The sequence below is a fragment of the Salvelinus alpinus genome, chromosome 16, assembly GCF_045679555.1.
Source record: "Salvelinus alpinus chromosome 16, SLU_Salpinus.1, whole genome shotgun sequence".
Lineage (NCBI taxonomy): Eukaryota > Metazoa > Chordata > Actinopteri > Salmoniformes > Salmonidae > Salvelinus > Salvelinus alpinus.
Window position 1 is genome coordinate 34,659,446 of NC_092101.1, and position 19,718 is coordinate 34,679,163.

The following is a 19,718-nucleotide window of genomic DNA, read 5'->3' on the forward strand; positions in this document are numbered from 1 at the left end:
GAAGGGCAATGGGTTGTGTAACTGATTCAAGTATTTTTAGCCAGATCCTAATTGGTATGTCAAATTTTATGTTCCTTTTGATGGCGTAGAAGGCCCTTCTTGTCTAGATCGAACACCAATATTTTTGTCTTACTGAGATTTACTGTCAGGGCCCAGGTCTGACATAATCTGTGCAGAAAATCTAGGTTCTGCTGTAGGCCCTCCTTGGTTGGGGACAGCACCAGATAATCAGCAAACAGTAGACATTTGATTCTAGTAGGGTGAGGCCGGATACTGCAGACTGTTCTAGTGCCCTGGTCAATTCATTGATACAGTGGGGAGAACAAGTATTTGATACACTGCCGATTTTGCAGGTTTTCCTACTTACAAAGCATGTAGAGGTCTGTCATTTTTATCATAGGTACACTTCAACTGTGAGAGACGGAATCTAAAACAAAAATCCAGAAAATCACATTGTATGATTTTTAAGTAATTAATTTGCATTTTATTGCATGACATAAGTATTTGATCACCTACCAACCAGTAAGAATTCCGGCTCTCACAGACCTGTTAGTTTTTCTTTAAGAAGCCCTCCTGTTCTCCACTCATTACCTGTATTAACTTCACCTGTTTGAACTCGTTACCTGTATAAAAGACACCTGTCCACACACTCAATCAAACAGACTCCAACCTCTCCACAATGGCCAAGACCAGAGAGCTGTGTAAGGACATCAGGGATAAAATTGTAGACCTGCACAAGGCTGGGATGGGCTACAGGACAATAGGCAAGCAGCTTGGTGAGAAGGCAACAACTGTTGGCGCAATTATTAGAAAATGGTAGAAGTTCAAGATGACGGTCAATCACCCTCGGTCTGGGGCTCCATGCAAGATCTCACCTCGTGGGGCATCAATGATCATGAGGAAGGTGAGGGATCAGCCCAGAACTACACTGCAGGACCTGGTCAATGACCTGAAGAGAGCTGGGACCACAGTCTCAAAGAAAACCATTAGTAACACACTACGCCGTCACAGATTAAAATCCTGCAGCGCACGCAAGGTCCCCCTGCTCAAGCCAGCGCATGTCCAGGCCTGTCTGAAGTTTGCCAATGACCATCTGGATGATCCAGAGGAGGAATGGGAGAAGGTCATGTGGTCTGATGAGACAAAAATAGAGCCTTTTGGTCTAAACTCCACTCGCCGTGTTTGGAGGAAGAAGAAGGATGAGGACAACCAAGAACACCATCCCAACCGTGAAGCATGGAGGTGGAAACATCATTCTTTGGGGATGCTTTTCTGCAAAGGGGACAGGGCGACTTCACCGTATTGAGGGGAGGATGGATGGGGCCATGTATCGCGAGATCTTGGCCAACAACCTCCTTCCCTCAGTAAGAGCATTGAAGATGGGTCGTGGCTGAGTCTTCCAGCATGACAACAACCCGAAACACACAGCCAGGGCAACTAAGGAGTGGCTCCGTAAGAAGCATCTCAAGGTCCTGGAGTGGCCTAGCCAGTCTCCAGACCTGAACCCAATAGAAAATCTTTGGAGGGAGCTGAAAGTCCGTATTGCCCAGCGACAGCCCCGAAACCTGAAGGATCTAGAGAAGGTCTGTATGGAGGAGTGGGCCAAAATCCCTGCTGCAGTGTGTGCAAACCTGGTCAAGAACTACAGGAAACGTATGATCTCTGTAATTGCAAACAAAGGTTTCTGTACCAAATATTAAGGTCTGCTTTTCTGATGTATCAAATACTTATGTCATGCAATAAAATGCAAATTAATTACTTAAAAATCATACAATGTGATTTTCTGGATTTTTGTTTTAGATTCCGTCTCTCACAGTTGAAGTGTACCTATGATAAAAATTACAGACCTCCACATGCTTTGTAAGTAGGAAAACCTGCAAAATCGGCAGTGTATCAAATACTTGTTCTCCCCACTGTATATATGTTGAAGAGGGTGGGGCTTAAGCTGAATCCCTGTCTCACCCCCAGCCCTGTGGAAAGAAATGTGTGTGTTTTTGCCAATCCATGTTTGTGTACATGGATTTTATAATGTTGTATGTTTTCCCCCTAACACCACTTTACATCAATTTGTATAGCAGACCCTCATGCCAAATAGAGTCTAAAGCTTTTTTGAAATCAACGAAGCAGGAGGAGACTTTTCCTTTGTTTTGGTTTGTTTGTCAATTGTGCAGGGTGAATACGTGGTCTGTCATGCGGTAATTTGGTAAAAAGCCAATTTGACATTTGCTCAGTACATTGTTTTCGCTGAGGAAATGTACGAGTCTGCTGTTATGGATGATAATGCAGAGGATTTTCCCAAGGTTGCTGTTGACGCATATCCCCCAGTAGTTATTGGGGCAAAATTGGTCTCCACTTTTGTGGATTGGGGTGATCAGTCCTTGGTTCCAAATATTGAGAAAGATGCCAGAGCTGAGGATGATGTTAAAGAGTTTAAGTATAGCCAATTGGAATTTGTGGGGAAAAGCAGGAGCTGATACAAAAAACGCTGGTTGACTTGACAAACAAGATGAACTGGCAACAGACAAACAGAGAACACAGGAAAAATACACAGGGGATAATGGGGAAGATGGGAGACACCTGGAGGGAGGTGGAGACAATCACAAAGACAGGTGAAACAGATCAGGGTGTGACAGGTATAGTATGGACTACACTGTAAAACCAATTGTTTAGGATCTGAACACAAAACTAAACACTTTTCAGTAACACTTTTTAAACACATCAAGGCATTTAGAATTTCCATAAAAATGCATCACAGTCTTTAGATTGGAAACGCCAGAACATGTTTATTCGCTGTAACACTTTTTAAACACATGAACACATTTATTCAGCACAAGGCATTTAGGTTTTAAACACTACTGTATGGTGTAAAGCCATATTTGAATATTTTCAAGCATTCCTTTCGAGTGAATGTGAGAGATACCCACCCATGACTGCTTTTGTTAGTGACAGAGACATGGTTGTTGCATTCAAAAACTCCTATTCATTAAGCCTTCACCAAGTTACTGTCTAAGAGAATGTGAATCAATAAAAAGTAAACCCTTTATGACCACATATTATACATGTCATAAGGCCTTTAGTTATGGCTTAGTTATCCTTGACATTGTGGTCTGAAAATCCTCATGAGCCACGTCAGACCAGCAAGTCACACTACGCTAGTTTGTGAAGTGAATAAGTAATTCATATCGGAATCCAGCCAGAGGGAGGATATCCAACAATTGGAATATTTTAGCATCCCTAACCTGCAGAATGACTGCTGTGGTGATAGACTTAATAAACAAGACTACCTAAACTGGAACAACCATCTCAGTAACAGGCGCAATATGTCCAACTCCTTACAGATTGGATTAGTTTAGACGATAGGAAAGTAAACACTAATGTTTAAAATCTGAACACTTAAGAGATATATTGTGTTGTCCTGGTTGGAAACTGACTGGAAAAGCTGACTATTTAATCTTGCATTCCAAACGCTTGTCTTATTTGCTTATTGGCAAATCTAAATGCCTAATGTTTATGTTTAAATACTGACATTAAAGTTATAAACATGACACGTGTTTTATGGTTTTAGATTGTACTTTATTCTGTAGCCTACTGGTGCTATGGACTACTTGGCCATTCAGATTCCTCCACCCCATATACTGTAACATTCTCCACAGATGATTGACTGAGAACGTATGCTTCAGTAAGACATTTATACCCTCAGAGACATCTATACTCTCAGAGACATCTATACCCTCAGAGACATCTATACCCTCAGAGACATCTATACCCTCAGAGACATCTATACTCTCAGAGACATCTATACCCTCAGAGACATCTATACCCTCAGAGACATCTATACACTCAGAGACATCTATACCCTCAGAGACATCTATACTCTCAGAGACATCTATACTCTCAGAGACATCTATACCCTCAGAGACATCTATACTCTCAGAGACATCTATACCCTCAGAGACATCTATACCCTCAGAGACATCTATACTCTCAGAGACATCTATACTCTCAGAGACATCTATACCCTCAGAGACATCTATACCCTCAGAGGCATCTATACCCTCAGAGACATCTATACTCTCAGAGACATCTATACCCTCAGAGACATCTATACCCTCAGAGACATCTATACACTCAGAGACATCTATACCCTCAGAGACATCTATACTCTCAGAGACATCTATACTCTCAGAGACATCTATACCCTCAGAGACATCTATACTCTCAGAGACATCTATACCCTCAGAGACATCTATACCCTCAGAGACATCTATACTCTCAGAGACATCTATACTCTCAGAGACATCTATACCCTCAGAGACATCTATACCCTCAGAGGCATCTATACCCTCAGAGACATCTATACTCTCAGAGACATCTATACCCTCAGAGACATCTATACCCTCAGAGACATCTGTACTCTCAGAAACATCTATACCCTCAGAGACATCTATACCCTCAGAGACATCTATACTCTCAGAGACATCTATACCCTCAGAGACATCTATACTCTCAGAGACATCTATACTCTCAGAGACATCTATACCCTCAGAGACATCTATACCCTCAGAGACATCTATACTCTCAGAGACATCTATACCCTCAGAGACATCTATACCCTCAGAGACATCTATACCCTCAGAGGTGCAGGGGCATCAAATCAGTATTATTCAAAAACACATTAAAGCACATTTATGAAATCGCTGTCAAAGGTGCTTCAACAAAGTTCTGAGTAAAGGGTCTTTGCAAAAAATGTGCTAAAAATTCTAAAAACCTGTTTTTGCTGTCATTATGGGGTATTGTGTGTAGATTGATGAGAGGAAAAAAATTATTTGATCAACTTTAGAATAAGGCTGTAACGTACTGTAAAAAAATGTGAAAAAGTCAAAGGGTCTGAATACTTTCCCGAATGCAGAGCACAATGCAAAAATAAAATAGAAAAATAAAAGTGTGTCTGTAATTGCGTTTCCATCCAATTGGCGAAAGATTTTCATGTAAATATTCAAAAATCTGCATAAAAACAAAATGTGCATTATCCCACCAGAGATGTGATTCCATCAAATTGCTTGTTGCGGATAAAAGACAGATCCACAGATGACACAATCTCTATTGCACTCCACTCTGCCCTTTCCCACTTGGACAAAAGGAAGACCTACGTGAGAATGCTGCTCATTGACTACAGCTCAGCGTCCAACACCATAGTGCCCTCAAAGCTCATCACTAAGCTAATGTCCCTGGGACTGAATACCTCCCTCTGCAAATGGATCCTGGACTTCGTGATGGGACGCCCCCAGGTGGTGAGGGTAGGCAACTACACATCCGCCAAGCTGACCCTCAACTCAGAGATCCCTCAGTGGTGCATGCTTAGTCCACTCCTGTACTCCCTGTTAACCCATGACTGTGTGGCCGCACGCACGCACACACGCACGCACGCACGCACGCACGCACGCACACACACACACTACATATGCTGTTAGTCACTATACCCCTACCTACTGTATATCCAGGCTGTATCACATCCGGCCGTGATTGGGAGTCCCATAGGGCAGCGCACAATTGTCCCTTCATTGTCCGGGTTTGGCCGGGGTAGGCCATCAATGTAAATAAGAATTTGTTCTTAACTGACTTGTTAAATAAAAACATTTATAAAAACAATATACAGCACATAGCTACCTCAATTACTTTGTACCCCTGTACATCAACTCGGTACTGGTACTCTCTGTATATAGCCATGTTATTTTCTATTCCCTACATATAGCCATGTTATTTTTACTCATTATTTTTATTCATTATTCATTATTCACTGTGTCACTATTTACATTTTTTTTAATAAAAGTTTTATATTATCTTTAACTGCATTGTTTGAAAAGGATCCATAAGCAAGCATTTCACTGTTCAGTCTACACATGTTGTCTACAAAGCATGTGACAAATTACATTTGATTTATTTATTTGATTTTATCAAGCTCATCACCATGCACTTTTGACACCGTCTGAAGTGTATCATAGCCTATTTCATCTGTAGCCTAATAAACTGTATGCTTTGCCGAGTCGTAGTGGGAGGACCACACAGCATAATGTATCATCGCATGACTCCAAGTTTACTTCAATATAATGTTATTACAGTTTTTAACAATACCTTTAGGACTAATTTTAGAACCATGTGGTCCTTTTTCAAAACTCTTGACACAAAACTCAAAATGGTCATCACTTGTAACACAGGCTGTCCAATGTTCAAAACATTGCATTGTGCATTCATATCTTTAAAGAAACCTTGCACTTGCAGAATCATTGGTTCAAAAAACTCATTTATCATGAAATACCATTGGAACATTCATTTAGATCACCCACACACAAGATACCGATAGTTTCACTGTGTAGTTGTTCGTACAATCATTAAATATTGTAGTACAAAATATGTGATACATGTTTCATTATGCTACTACACGTAAATACATCACTGTAAAAGGACTAGTAGAGAGAATACTACAGACACAGTGGAATCATTGAACAAAATATGAAATGTATTGAGGAAATACAATCAAATCACAACATAGGTTTCTTTGAATCAAAGCAAAAATAAGTAGCTACAAAAAAATAAAAAACAGTTAAAGGTCAACTGCAGTGTTCCTCACCTGGCTTACTGTAAAAAGCAAAACGAAGGATTGATTACTGTACTTCTATATTTCCCTCAACCCTGTCTTGTGGATTTGGCCACAGGTTCTCATCCACATCAAAATGGATGTTTTCATTCGCCAAACATCTTGGGAAGAATGTTCGGGCATGGCGAATCCAGGCCTGACACTGGTCTGCCGTGATGTCATTGCATGTGTCATCCATGGCCTGGAGAAGGATGGCTTGTTCGTGAGGCTATCATATACCTGCCACCTCCATGTGGAGAAAAATTCCTCAATCGGGTTTTAGGAAAGAAGAGTATGGGGGTAAGTATAGGGTGGTAAATTGTAGATGGGCCTGAAACCATGCTTGCACCATTTGAGCATGGTGGAACCTGACATTATCCCACACAATGACATAGGTCATGCTATCAGCTCTACAGACCTGATTTAGCTCATCAAGGAAGGTTACATTCGAACAGCGAATCATGTGGCTGCCTGCAACTCAATATATAGAGTATATAGAGTAGAGAGCTTTAGATGTTGTTCGACCAAACATTAGAACGGGCAAGATGGGTAATCTAAGCAACTTTGACCGTGGTATAATTAATGATGTCACACATGGTTATTTCAGCATCCCAGAAACAGCTGCCCTCCTGGGATTTTTACGCACTACAGTCTCTAGAGTTTACAGAGTATGGTGCAAATAAACAAAACACATTCAGTGAGCGGCAGTTCTGTGGGCAAAACACCTTGTTAATGAGAGAGGTCAGAAGAGAATGTCCAGACTCATTCAAGCTAACAGAAAGGCCACAAATGCTCAAATAACAGCTGTTTAAAACAGTGGTGTGCAGAAGGGCATCTCTTAACGTACAACACCGTGAATAATTCAGGCTGTTGTGGAGGCAAAAGGGGGTCCTACCCAGTACTTGATAGGTGTACCTAATAAAGTGGCCGGTGAATATACAGTAATGTCAAATCTGAAAACATGGTCTGGAAAAGTGGTACATGGGACCATAGAAACAGTGTCTGATAAAGAATGATGATGAAATATTACATCCATAGATAATGTAGTCCAATTGGTTCATGTTCCACTGTAATTGGTGTCAAGCTAACAGAAAGGCCACAAATGCTCAAATAACAGCTGTTTAAAACAGTGGTGTGCAGAAGGGCATCTCTGAATGTACAACACCGTGAATAATTCATGGATCTCGTTATCCTGAAACTTTCATGATCTAAACATGGAATATTGTTTGTCAGTTTCCATAAAACTATGCATTAAGAGTAATGCAACAGTTACTTATCATTTTGAGCATTTGTATCAATTGATAGTTAGATCATTGTAATGAAATGAATAGACAGTCATCTCAGATGTAATGTGTGAATTGCATTTTGAAATGGTAATACTTTGATGTTAAGTTGTGTCATTTTGAACAGGTGATTTTAGTTCAATGAACAAATGATCTTAGCTTTATGTGTATTGTATCCAAGCAATTAGAAAAAGTGTTAGAGTTTTGACAAATTTGCATTTTGATCATTGGTTGTAAGTTTTGTGTCTAGAGTTTTGAAAAATGACATCAAGGTTCCCGAAATTAGTGCCAAAGTGATTGTAAAAAACTGTATATCAATATTTGGGCATAAAGGCTTTTCCCTGCCATTTTTCATATAATGAATTTTACTGACACAATAAGCAGATGCTCTCACAGTCTCACATCAGAATTAGACGTTCATCCATGCGTCTCAAATGTCAAATTTCGAACTTGTTCCAAACGTCAAATTTCAAAGTGTTTAAGGTAAAGTTTTTTGCATTAACTGGGTTATTAAGTTTAGGCATTAACTCTGAAATCTTAAGGTTTGGCATCAACCCCAAATGGTTAATGTAAGGGTTAATGTTTGGGATATCGTTGGATTTAAACATGCAACTTTTTGCACCAGAGGCAGATGCTTACACGCATCCACCATCCCTGTCCACAACACCCTAGCAAGGGTTAAGGTTTGGGATTGGCTTAAAAAAAAAAATATATATATATATATATATATATACATATATATATGAAAAATCGCCCATCCACTATCCCTGCCCACAATGCCCTAGCAAAACCAAAATCTACTTGAAGGTAACAGCGCTCACTGTTGCCCCTAGTGGTCGGTTTCCACGTCATCTCCTGACGTCCTGAGACGTTGCTGGATGTCTACTATTGACTTGTATCACGGGTCACCTGGCTGACAAAAAGATCCCACCTTGTCTAGCGTATTTTGTTTTGTCGATATTTGGAAGTTTATATAGACAAATTTGCTGTTTCCATGAGGCCTGTCGTGACATTTTTTATGCAACGTACTGGAAACATGGTTGCAATGTGCCTGTGTGTGTGTGTGCGTGTGTGTGTGTGCATGTGTGTCTGGGTGTATGTGCATGTGTGTGCGTTTGTGTGTGTGTGTGTGTGTGCTTGCATGTGTGAATGCTTGCGTGCTTGCGTGTGTCTTCCAGCTCACCCCTTAAACCATCACACTGTAACAGATGACACCCTTTATGTGATTGAAATGTCACGGTGCTCTTAGCAAAACAAACAAAATGACTGAATGGATGAATGATATAAAATCAGTAGTTTGTAAAGAGAGCGCTAACAGTGGAATGACCTTTCCTATGTGCATACGCTGTCCACTCTGTGCCTTATTGAGACAACACAAAGAAACATCAAAGAGTTTGAGTAAAAATCACAACATGGAACGTCAACCTCTTCACAGCAGGGGCTCTTTACAGAAACACGGTGGCCCTGTGATGGTGTCTGTGTCAACCAGACACCTCCAATAGAGACCATAACAAACTATTCAATAGCACAGCAAGGAGGTGCACAATGAAGAGATCAACTGTTATTAAATCAATTAAAATGTAGACTTTTTATCTGAAATCAGGGGTAAATTACACTTTTTTTTTTTTTAATCTCATGTAGTGATTCTTTGTCTGAGACTAATTCATTGCCTGTGACTGATACAGGGAAGAGCAAAGCCACCAGTTCCCTACAGACAGCTAGACAGCCCAGACAGACACTGGTCCTCCTGAGCCCCTAGAGGAAAACCCAGAGAACTGGGCTGGTTTAGAGGACAATAACGAAAAAAGAAAAAAGAACAGAGAGAGAGAGAAAGCGAGCAAGAGATTGAGAGAGCTACATAGAGAGATGGAGAGATAAGACAGTCAGGGAGGGAGAGCGAAAGAGAGAGAGAGAGGTCTGCAGTAATATACCAGTATAGTCCAGGTTCAGAGGTAGGTCATCCAGTCTTCATACAGAATGATCTCTGATGGTGATCTGGAATCTGAGAGGATTTTCACTTGTCATTTGAAATAGGGAGTTAAAGGGTTAGACTGGAGGGAAAAATACACATTTATTGATAAGTCACGTATGTGGGTTTGTGTTTGTACCTGTAATGTTAGATTAAGATAGGTAAGTTAAGCTTTTCCATAATAAAAATGATTTAAAACATGCTATCTCAGAAAGAGAGAGGGGGAGAAATAGAGAAGGAGAAAGAGATAGAAAGAAAATGAGAATGAGGAACGGGGAAGAGGTCAGAAGAGAGAGTCATGGATGAAGAAGATGGAGAGAGGGAGATGTATAGCTAAAGAAAGGGAGGACCGGAAAAGAGGAGGGTGAGTGATGGATAAAGAACAGAGAGAGACCTGACTGTTGTGTGTCCATTCAAATTGAAAATGTCTTGCTGTGCTGCAGTTAAGTAATTGCTCTTCACAGAATGAATACAGCAAACACAAGAATCTAAGCAGTCTCTCCTTTAATGCTCCACATTTCTCACAAAGTTAATCATCTCCTTCCATGTTGAAACATTGACTGAATCACAAATGCCTCTATGCTATGTAGTGCACTATTTTTGACCAGTGCCCAGGGCTCCGGTCAAAGGTAGTGCACTATATAGGGAATAGGGTGCCGTTTGGGACATACACTTAATCTCCCAATAAGCGAATGCTTTCTCCTATCCTATCCCCATTACAGAAATTTCTGTAAGCCATTCAGTTAATGCCACTCCCCACTGCGCAGGTATACAGGAAACCAGTCCAATAAACCTACACATTTTTCCCACATATGTTGTATACATTGGAATTATTTGTAACCAGCTGTATAGGAGAGCCGAGGAAAGCTTACCTGAAAGTGATTCATAGTACCCCAGAGATGGTCTGCGTCCCAAATGGCACCCTAGTATTCCATATACAGTGCACTACTTTTGACCAGAGCCCAGGGTGCCATTTGGGACGCAAGCATGTTCTCCTCCCCATTTAGATCACATTGGTATTATAGAACATTTTGAAAACATTTTGAAAACATTTACATTTAACCGCAGGGTAGTTACCGTGATGTCATTGATCTAACATGGTTCTTTCTGAGATGTTTGGCTGTGATTGGTTGAAACCTCTTTGATTTCCTTGTTTGTACATCCTGCTGTTCGTCTCCATGGAGAACAGTCAGGAAACAGGTCAGAAAATGTCAGTTGTTTAATTCAACCCCTCTTTAAAATTACAATTGGGAAGGGAAAGAAACACACACACACACACACACACACACACACACACACACACACACACACACACACACACACACACACACACACACACACACACACACACACACACACACACACACACACACACACACACACACACACACACACACACACACACACACACACACACACACACACACACGCACTCTTACATCTTTCTCTTTCCCTCTCTGTCTCTCACCTTCTTTTTCACAGTCTCTTTCTTGTCTTTCTTTTCTCTCTCTCCCCTATTCTCGGATGTTAGGTATTATTCATAATGTCCCATCTACCCTCCTCCATATTGTCATGTTTCATCAGTGTGTGTGAAAAGAGAGAGAGAGCATGAAGGAGGGACAGAGAGAGACAGCGAGATAGAAAAAGACAGATACACAGAGAGAGAGAGAGAGAGAGAGAGAGAGAGAGAGAGAGAGAGAGAGAGAGAGAGAGAGAGAGAGAGAGAGAGAGAGAGAGAGAGAGAGAGAGAGAGAGAGAGAGAGAGAGAGAGCAAGAGATGGGGAGACAGAATGAGTGAGAAAGAGAGTCCCTGGCTCTGAGGACATCAGATCATTCTTCATATCTGTGTCTAGTTCAGTACCTCTCTCTCTCTCTCTCTCTCTCTCTCTCTCTCTCTCTCTCTTTCTCTCTCTCTGAGTGATATCTTTTTAGTGATATCAAAGGATGGTAAATGGAACCATATTTTGTAATCCAACCAGTTGAAAATATGCGTTGGGACTTAATGAATATGATGTCAGTTCAGTTGGCGTCTGAGACATGATTACTGATGATAGGACGACATAAACTGTATCTTGGAAAATCTACACATTCTAGTTATCAGATTCACATGGAATTGTTGTGCAATTTAAATGTTTAAATATGAAACTATTTGTGAAAAGATTAAATGTAGTTTTTAGCTTCTTAACATGCATGCAAGGCTATTACGGTTGCAGAAGTCATCAAAAGAGAGCGCCTGGGGAATAGGAGTGGAGCTAGGCACTGCAGGACCTGGATTCACCTCTACATCACCAGAGGAACAGAGGAGGAGTAGGATAAGGGTACGACTAAAAGCTATGAGAATTGGTCATCTAGAACGTCTGGAACAGAGAGTAAAAGGTTTCTGAGGGCGATAAAATAGCTTCAAGGTATAATGTACAGACAAAGGTATGGTAGGATGTGAATACAGCGGAGGTAAACCTAGGTATTGAGTGATGATGAGAGAGATATTGTCTCTAGAAACATCATTGAAACCAGGTGATGTCATCGCATGTGTGGGTGGTGGAACTGAAAGGTTGGATAAGGTATAGTGAGCAGGGCTAGAGGCTCTACAGTGAAATAAGCCAATAAACACTAACCAGAACAGCAATGGACAAGGCATATTGACATTAAGGAGAGGCAAGCTTAGTTGGGGTCATGACGATTCAGACAGCTAGCCGGGCCATCGGTAGCACGCTAGCATAGGATGGAGGTCTGTTTCAGCCACCTCGTGCGTTTCCGTCGGTGGATTAGTGGGGTTTCCGTGTGGTAGAGGGGATCAATCCAATTGGCAAAATAGATATAGTTATAGTGACCAATGAAAGAATTGTCCGATAGACTTATTCAGATAGCAGCCGATAAGACAGCTAACGATTAACGGGCCGCAGATGAGCGTTCAGGTAACGTCGCGACGGAGGGGCCAGTTGGATAACTCCCACGGGCAGATAACGTCGGTAGTCCAGTCGTGAAGGCCCTGTGGGGCTCCGCATTGGCAGTAAAACGGGTCCGGATAGGTGATTGTAGCCCAGGAGTGGCTGATGGAACTCTTCAGCTGGCTAGCTCCGGAATAATTGATGTTTGCTCTGGGATCGACGTAAGCCAATAGTCACACGGATAGCAGCTAGCTAGCTGCGAAATCCAGGTGTAAATGTCCAGAGCTTGCGGTTGAAATCCGGGGATATGGAGAGAAAAATAGGTCTGGTATGTTCTGGTCTAAGTCGCGTTGTACAAAACTGCCGATAGATTTTCGAGCTAAAGGAATAGCTGATGACCACAAACCGTGGTTAGCTGAATACTAACGTTAGCCAGTAAACTGGCTAGCTTCCGGGTAGCTTCTGGCTAGCTTCTGTTTAGCTTCTGGCTAGCTTCTAGTTAGCTTCTGGTTAGCTTCTGGCTAGCTTCTATTGTGGATTTCAGATTTAAGGTAAATAATACTCTTTTTTTTTTTTATTGGTGAGGCGGGTTGCAGGAGAGTGTTTTGAAGTTCAGTTATTGTAAAAGAAAATATATAAAAGATATGCGAAGAAAGGTGTAAATATAAATATATACGGGACACGACAAGACGAGGACAAAGGACGTCTGACTGCTATGCCATCTTGGGAAAAATAAGAATGCATAAGATACTGTATTTACGATAGCATAGCTTCTCCCTTTGTTACTCAGTCTTCCCACTCTTTCACTCAAACCCAACCCCCTCTCTTTGTGTAATCAGCTGTCATATCTGCTCCGTCCGCTAGGGACGTTTTCCTTTATGACATAATTTGTAATCAATGTACGATACATTCTGTGTATATGTAATTTTGTGTGATTATTTAGGTATTTAGTAAATAAATAATTAAAACACATTTTGAATTGCTGATTCATCTTGTTAGCCAGGGTTCGTGAAGATAACCACGAATTTACAACTTTCAGATGAGACTAAATAAAGTGACGAATAAATATTGACTGCTATTGAGGTAAAAGATTACTAGGTCTTTAAGAGTTTATTCGGAAGATAACAGCTCTATTAACATTATTTTGTGGTACCCCGACTTTCTAGTTAATTATTTACCTGATGAGCTTAATCAGGTAATATTAATTACAGAGAAATTATTTTATAGAATAGCATGTCATATCACTTAATCCGGCATAGCCAAAGACACGACAGCAGTGTACACATAGCCTGTCTTCTCTGGAGAGCCAGGTCTGCCGATGGCGGCCTCTCTCAATTGCAAGGCAATGCTCACTGTGTATGTACATAGTCAAAGCTTTCCTTAAATTTGGGTTAGTCACAGTGGTCAGGTATTTTGCCACTGTGTACTCTCTGTTTAAGGCCAAATAGCATTCCAGTTTGCTCTGTTTTTTGGTTAGTTCTTTCCAATGTGTCAAGTAATTATCTTTTTGTTTTCTTATGATTTGGTTGGGTCTAATTTTGTTGCTGTCCTGGGGCTCTGTGGGGTCTGTTTGTGTTTGTAAGCAGAGCCCCAGGACCAGCTTGTCACGATCGTCGAAATAACATTCGGACCAAGGCGCAGCGTGATATGGGTTCCACATCTTTTTATTTGTGAAACGCACATCAACAATAAAAAAAAGCAAACGATACGTGAAGCTATGGAGTGCTCACAGGTAACTACACATAAACAAGATCCCACAAAAACCCAGTGGGGAAATGGCTGCCTAAATATGATCCCCAATCAGAGACAACGATAAACAGCTGCCTCTGATTGGGATCCATACCAGGCCAACATAGAAATAAAACAACCTAGATTACCCACCCTAGTCACACCTAACCAAAATAGAGAATAAAAAGGCTCTCTATGGTCAGGGCGTGACACAGCTAGCTTAGGTTAACCTCACTAGGGTATGTGGGACGGTAGCGTCCCACCTTGTCAACAGCCAGTGAAACTGCAGGGCGCCAAATTCAAAACAACAGAAATCCCATAATTTAAATTCCTCAAACATACAAGTATTTTACACCATTTTAAAGATACACTTGTTGTAAATCCAGCCAAAGTGTCCGATTTCAAAAAGGTTTTACGACGAAAGCACACCAAACGATTACGTTAGGTTAGAGCCAAGTCACAGAAAAAGACAGCCATTTTTCCAGCCAAAGAGAGGAGTAACAAAAAGCAGAAATCGAGATAAAATTAATCACTAACCTTTGATGATCTTCATCAGATGACACTCATAGGACTTCATGTTACACAATACATGTATGTTTTGTTCGGTAAAGTTCATATTTATATCCAAAAATCTGAGTTTAGGCGGGACGCTACTGTCTCACTTGGCAAAAAGATAGAGAAAATGCAGAGCGCCAAATTCAAATTAATTACTATAAAATTACTATAAAAATCAAACTTTCATTAAATCACACATGAAAGATACCAAATTAAAGCTACACTGGTGGTGAATCCAGCCAACATGTCAGAATTCAAATAGGCTTTTCGGCGAAAGCAAACGATGCTATTATCTGAGGATAGCACCATTGTAAACAAAGAGAGAGAAGCATATTTCAACCCTGCAGGCGCGACACAAAACGCAGAAATAAAAATATAATTCATGCCTTACCTTTGACGAGCTTCTGTTGTTGGCACTCCAATATGTCCCATAAACATCACAAATGGTCCTTTTGTTCGATTAATTCCGTCGATATATATCCAAAATGTCCATTTATTTGGCGCGTTTGATCCAGAAAAACACCGGTTCCAAATTGTGAAACGTAACTACAAAATATCTCAACAGTTACCTGTAAACTTTGCCCAAAAATTTCAAACTACTTTTGTAATACAACTTTAGGTATTTTTTAATGTAAATAATCGATCAAATTGAAGACGGGATGATCTGTGTTCAATAAAGGATTAAAACCAACTGTAGCTAGCCTTCTGGTCATGCGCTTCTAACAAACAGGACATTTCGAGTGACCCTCCTTCAACATGGCCGTACTTCATCATTACACAAAGGAATAACCTCAACCAATTTCTAAAGACTGTTGACATCCAGTGGAAGCGGTAGGAACTGCAAGAAGGTCCCTTAGAAATCTGGTTTCCCAATGAAAATCATTGAAAAGAGAGTGACCTCAACAAAATAAAATCTGAATGGTTTGTCCTCGGGGTTTCGCCTGCTAAATAAGTTCTGTTATACTCACAGACATGATTCAAACAGTTTTAGCAACTTCAGAGTGTTTTCCATCCAAATCTACTAATAATATGCATATCTTATCTTCTGGAGATGAGTAGCTGGTAGTTTAATTTGGGCATGCTTTTCATCCAAAATTACAAATACTGCCCCCTACCCAAGAGAAGTTCATCTCTCTGTAGGTGATAGCTTGTTATGGAAGGTTTGGGAATCGCTTCCTTTTAGGTGGTTGTGAAATTTTATACATCTTTTCTGGATTTTGATAATTAGCGGGATTCGCCCTAATTCTGCTCTGCATGCAATATTTGGTGTTTTACAGTATGTTGTACATGGAGGATGGTTTTGCAGAATTCTGCATGCAGTCTCAATTTGGTGTTTGTCCATTTTGTGAGTTCTTGGTTTGTGAGCGAACCGCAGACCTCATAACCATGAAGGGCAATGGGTTGTATAACTGATTCAAGTATTTTTTGCCAGATCCTAATTGGGATGTAAAATGTTACGTTCCTTTTGATGGCATCTTCTTGCCTTGTCTCTCAGATCGTTTACAGCTTGAGGTTCCCTGTGGTGCTGATGTTTAGGCCAAGGTAAGTGTAGTTTTTTGTGTGCTCTAGGGTAATTGTGTCTTGATGTAATTTGTATTTGTGGTCCTGGCAACTGGATATTTTTTGGAACACCATTATTTTTGTCTTACTGAGATTAACTGTCAGGGCCCAGGTCTGACAGAATCTGAACAGAAGATCTAAGTGTTGCTGTAAACCCTCCTTGGTTGGGGACAGAATCACCAGATCATCAGCAAATAGTATACATTTGACTTCAGATTCTAGTACTCGCTCTCTCTGTGTCTCTATCTATCAATCCCTCTTAGTGTCTAGGAATTTATTAATTTGGGAACTAACCAAATGATGTGTTTGGCTCAATTCCAAGAACCCACAATCTGATACAGAGAAAACTGACTGATAATCTATTGCATTTGTTTTATCAACCAGAACATTAGTTGGCGAGACTTGAACTTTGCTAAACAATTCCCTGAATTTCTTCACAAACCGAAAACACCATCTTTCAACTCAGACAGAGAGACACACACCTCAGTGGGAGACAAACAGATATATATCACTGCTGAGTTCCCTCCATTAAAATATCAACAAACGAAACTGAGTCTAAAGAGGTAATTCTGACATCCAACTCAAATCAAATCAAATCAAGTTTATTTTATATAGCCCTTCGTACATCAGCTAATATCTCGAAGTGCTGTACAGAAACCCAGCCTAAAACCCCAAACAGCAAGCAATGCAGGTGTAGAAGCACGGTGGCTAGGAAAAACTCCCTAGAAAGGCCAAAACCTAGGAAGAAACCTAGAGAGGAACCAGGCTATGAGGGGTGGCCAGTCCTCTTCTGGCTGTGCCGGGTGGAGATTATAACAGAACATGGCCAAGATGTTCAAAATGTTCATAAATGACAAGCATGGTCAAATAATAATCAGGAATAAATGTCAGTTGGCTTTTCATAGCCGATCATTAAGAGTTGAAAACAGCAGGTCTGGGAAAGGTAGGGGTTCCATAACCGCAGGCAGAACAGTTGAAACTGGAACAGCAGCAAGGCCAGGTGGACTGGGGACAGCAAGGAGTCATCATGCCCGGTAGTCCTGACATATGGTCCTAGGGCTCAGGTCCTCCGAGAGAGAGAAAGAAAGAGAGAAGGAGAGAATTTGAGAGAGCCAAGATTTTCAAAATGTTCATAAATGACAAGCATGGTCAAATAATAATCAGGAATAAATGTCAGTTGGCTTTTCATAGCCGATCATTAAGAGTTGAAAACAGCAGGTCTGGGACAGGTAGGGGTTCCATAACCGCAGGCAGAACAGTCGAAACTGGAACAGCAGCAAGGCCAGGTGGACTGGGGACAGCAAGGAGTCATCATGCCCGGTAGTCCTGACGTATGGTCCTAGGGCTCAGGTCCTCCGAGAGAGAGAAAGAAAGAGAGAAGGAGAGAATTTGAGAGAGCCAAGATGTTCAAAATGTTCATAAATGACAAGCATGGTCAAATAATAATCAGGAATAAATATCAGTTGGCTTTTCATATCCGATCATTAAGAGTTGAAAACAGCAGGTCTGGGACAGGTAGGGGTTCCATAACCGCAGGCAGAACAGTTGAAACTGGAACAGCAGCAAGGCCAGGTGGACTGGGGACAGCAAGGAGTCATCATGCCCGGTAGTCCTGACGTATGGTCCTAGGGCTCAGGTCCTCCGAGAGAGAGAAAGAAAGAGAGAAGGAGAGAATTTGAGAGAGCCAAGATGTTCAAAATGTTCATAAATGACAAGCATGGTCAAATAATAATCAGGAATAAATGTCAGTTGGCTTTTCATAGCCGATCATTAAGAGTTGAAAACAGCAGGTCTGGGACAGGTAGGGGTTCCATAACCGCAGGCAGAACAGTTGAAACTGGAACAGCAGCAAGGCCAGGTGGACTGGGGACAGCAAGGAGTCATCATGCCCGGTAGTCCTGACGTATGGTCCTAGGGCTCAGGTCCTCCGAGAGAGAGAAAGAAAGAGAGAAGGAGAGAATTAGAGAGAGCATACTTAAATTCACACAGGACACTGGATAAGACAGGAGAAGTACTCCAGATATAACCAACTGACCCTAGCCCCCCGACACATAAACTACTGCAGCATAAATACTGGAGGCTGAGACAGGAGGGGTCAGGAGACACTGTGGCCCCATCCGATGATACCCCCGGACAGGGCCAAACAGGAAGGATATAACCCCACCCACTTTGCCAAAGCACAGCCCCCGCACCACTAGAGGGATACCTTCAACCACCAACTTACAATCCTGAGACAAGGCCGAGTATAGCCCACAAAGTTCTCCACCACGGCACAAACCAAGGGGGGGCGCCAACCCAGACAGGAAGATGACGTCAGTAACTCAACCCACTCAAGTGACGCACCCCTCCTAGGGACGGCATGAAAGAGCACCAGTAAGCCAGTGACTCAGCCCCTGTAATAGGGTTAGAGGCAGAGAATCCCAGTGGAGAGAGGGGGGAGAATCCCAGTGGAGAGAGGGGAACCGGCCAGGCAGAGACAGCAAGGGCGGTTCGTTGCTCCAGAGCCTTTCCGTTCACCTTCACACTCCTGGGCCAGACTACACTCAATCATATGACCTACTGAAGAGATAAGTCTTCAGTAAAGACTTCAAGGACAACTCTGTCCTTGAGCTAGCCCACACTATTCTCTCTCCTGTGGTCAGACTGTGTGTGTATGCATGTGTGTAAAGGACGACACACTGCTTGCTTAACAAGTACCACTTCCTTAAGATTATTAGTTAGCGATTGGAAACAATAATACCTGGAACCAAACACACCAAGACAGTCGTGAAGAGTGCACGACAAAGCCTATTCCCCCTCAGGAAACTAAAAAGATTTGGCATGGGTCCTGAGATCCTCGAAAGGTTTTACAGCTGCAACATCGAGAGCATCCTGACTGGTTACATCACTGCCTGGTACGGCAACTGCTCGGCCTCTGACCGCAAGGCACTACAGAGGGTAGTGCGTACTGCCCAGTACATCACCGGGGCTAAGCTGCCTGCAATCCAGGACCTCTACACCAGGCGGTGTCAGAGGAAGGCCCTAAAAATTGTCAAAGACCCCAGCCACCCCAGCCACCCCAGACCCCAGACTTGGACTGCCAAGTCTAGGACAAAAAGGCT